The sequence below is a fragment of the Alligator sinensis genome, unplaced genomic scaffold (assembly GCF_000455745.1).
Source record: "Alligator sinensis unplaced genomic scaffold, ASM45574v1 scaffold270_1, whole genome shotgun sequence".
Taxonomy (NCBI): domain Eukaryota; kingdom Metazoa; phylum Chordata; order Crocodylia; family Alligatoridae; genus Alligator; species Alligator sinensis.
The window spans coordinates 476006-479087 of NW_005842364.1; positions in this window are offsets into that span (position 1 = coordinate 476006).

Below are 3082 nucleotides of genomic sequence, written 5' to 3' on the forward strand. Positions count from 1 at the left end.
CTCATCACTATGTTTGCTTTTTCAATACTGTGCATTACAATGCTTGCTTTTTTCACTTTACCTCCTTTTACACCTTGTTACCTTGTGGGTTTAGGTCAACTCTCAGGATCTCAATATTGCGCTGTTAGACAGGAGGGTGTGACATAATTGCACATATACAAACACACAAATCAATTAGATGCATACACATGCACACTACCAGCTCAGGCACATACACATCCAAACCAGCCTAGGCACATGCATACCTATCACCAATTGAAGTACATACCACACACACACACACACACACACAAGCAACTCAGATACACACACGTTCAAAATAACTAGTTTAGGTTCATGCACACCTATCACCAGTTTAAGCCCATACACACACAACATTTAGACAGAATCAGTTACCAGTTACCAACACTTGTACATCCAATACACATATGTGGATTACTAAATCATATACCACACACACACAATGATATCTATATATGTATATATATGCGTGTGTATTCACTAATTCACACACATACCACCCACCTACACATACACACAAGTGAGTTCCTAAGTTGGGTGTTGTGATGTGTATGTATGAATGTATGTATGTGCTTGGTGTACCTGGGGAAAGGTTAAGGTAAGAAAGTAGAAGTGTAGGGAGTGAAACTTGCTGGGAGTGAAAGTCACTGGGACCAGGATTAGAACCGGTAGACTAGAGAGGCGTGGGCTGAAGAACTGAGGCTCAGGGGTAACTTTAGGTTAATTGATTAAAAGACAATGCCCAAAGCCTGCAGAACAGGGGAGCGGTGCTGGCACAGAGTCTGGGACTGGAGCCAGAGCTAAGGGGGAGCTGAAAAGGTAGGTGGGGCAAGGGAAAATGGAACTAAGGGAAAGTGTGTGTGTTAAAGAGGAGCTCTGGGTGTGGGGAGCCAGAGGATGGCTCTGGGGCAACTAGAGAAGTTGTAGAGAGTGGCAGTAGGTGCTGGGAGCTGGAGAAAGGCTCCAGCTGCTGGAGAAAACTGCAGGACAGCCAAAAGAAGCTGGGAAGCTACAGGAGTGATGGGGAGGACTACAGAAGGTGTGAGGGAAGCCTGAAAACAGAGAGATGGACAGCAGAAAATCACAGGGAAATGCAACAGGAAAGACTGAAAGGCTGCAGGGGCAGCGGGAAAGCCAAGAATGGCAGCAGAAAGTCACATAGAAAAGGCAGTAGGAATTGAGAGGAGATCAGGAAACTAGTGGGGGCCTGGAGCTGAGAGAGAGAGAGACTGAGGCTGGAATTTAAGCTAAGGAAGGGGCTGGGATTCAGTAAAGCTTGACCCAACTCTGGGTTTCAAATGACAGTGGTTTTATTGAACAGGGGAGATGGTGACAATGTTTTTTTGGTTCCCTTGCACCCACCCACCCACCCACACACAATGGCAGCAGGGATTAGAGAGGCATGGTGCAGGTGCTAAAGTTCACTGTGTGACAGCTGAAATTATGTCTGTGTGATAAAGGTACTTGCTGAAGGCTCTATGAAGATTAGACCAAGTGTTTTTTTTTCTGTATTTGTTTAGATATTAATCTATATGTTGCTGCTAAAAGCCTAATTAAAGTTTAAGATGTAGTGAGGCCTTGTATAAAGTAAGGCCTAGTAAATTTAGCAAAGCCTTAAAGTAGTAAGGCCCTGTGGCATAGTTAAAATTACCTTAACAAAGGAATGCAAGGCTTGTACTGCTATTGGTCAGTTTAAGGACAGTTGAAGTAAAGGGACTCTGAGTGGTTGTACATTATAAGAACCATTCAGAAGCTTTAAATTGGCTGGAATATCTGGAAACCATTCAGAAGGAAGATACAGCTCTGTGGAAAAGATTAGTTAGCTGTTGCCTCGATCAGTGGGCCCGTAGACCTCGAGGAGCCCAAGGACTGCATTCCAGGGTCCTTCCCAGTACCCTTCAGACAGGGCTGTTCGGGGACACCTGACTTCGCTGAACTTTGTGGAAAGAAAAGCTTGCTGTGTATCAGGCAGAGGGGACTGCCGATAAGTTGCTGATGCGAATTGCTTTTGTCTGTCATTGTTTGTCTTGTTACTATGCGTAGTTGTGTTTTTGTTAGGTCAATACATCTTTTTTACCTTTCTACCCCTGACCATACTCTCAATCCCGAACCCTCCGCAGGCAGCTGAGATACACTGAAGTCCAGGAGAAGAGAGACAGAGAGAGAGAGTACAAATTGTAGGGGGAGTTGTGCAGGTAATATCTACCTATCTAGGCTGGAAAGGGGTCCTTATCCAGTAGGTGTTGTCCAGAGGGGGGTCGCCGGCAGGGCCTCTGGGTGGATAGGTGTTGTGGCATGATGCTGGTCCAAATGGAGGGGGAGTTCCACTGGGTCTGTCTTCACTGTCCCTTCTTATAGGGGCAGATCTTGTGTGAACCTAGTGACAGGAGGCATGCCCAGGCAAGAGTCAGCCCCTGGCATACTGAGCATGTGTGCTCCATGCAGGGAGGTGCAGTTTTGGGTGTCTGTAATGGTGGGGTACAATGATAGAGTTGCTGGTTCTTCAGGTCTTTTGTCTTTCAGATGCTGGTCTTGTCTGTGTTCCTGGGTGAGGTCTGTGGTTCCTGGATGAATCAATGCAAGGTGATGGCCTGGTCATTACAGGCCATTCAGTGGAAGCCTGCTACCATTGTATTTCAATCATTCCCAATTATTTTTATTAATCCGAGAACCAATTTACATGGAAGGGATATGTGAATCATAGAGTTGCAACATGAGATGCCCAGGCAGAGGACAGAAGATGGAGGCTTGACATATAAAATGGAAATTTGACATGACTTTGGTTCACTTACAAACACAGGCCTAAACCATACGATATCCATTTGAAACAATTAAAATCAACACAAAAATGATAATACAATATATGTCGCAGAGCACCTCGGTGCTCTGCTCCTAGAGGGGAGAAACTGCCAGGGAGAGAGACAGAGCCCTGGCAGGTCATAATGAGCCCAGCTGAGTGTTGCCAGGGTAACGAGCCCAGGTGCAGGTTGCCGGGGCAGCCAAGGGGAGCCAGCTGCCTGTAGGAGGCAGGGCCTGGCCCTTATAAAGCCCAGGGCTGAGA